The sequence below is a fragment of the Arvicola amphibius genome, chromosome X (genome assembly GCF_903992535.2).
Source record: "Arvicola amphibius chromosome X, mArvAmp1.2, whole genome shotgun sequence".
In the NCBI taxonomy this organism is placed as follows: Eukaryota; Metazoa; Chordata; class Mammalia; order Rodentia; family Cricetidae; genus Arvicola; species Arvicola amphibius.
In genome coordinates, this window is record NC_052065.1 from 49,602,236 (window position 1) to 49,602,487 (window position 252).

Sequence of the window (252 nt, forward strand, 5' to 3'; positions counted from 1 at the left end):
TGCTACCCCGATTCTCATATATTTTGAGCAAGTACTCAGACAATGGGTCTTGCAGCTTCAAACTGATTACAATTGGTACTCCATGTTGAAGGCAGTCCTTGACCCCTCAGTTTTCCTTTAGTGGCACTCTGCTTATGATGATGCAGCAGCGAACCAAACTATTTGAACTTAATGTCACCCTTGACATGCTTACTGGCCTTGGATAATAAATACACCCACACTGTATCGCAATCCATAATTGACCTGCATGCC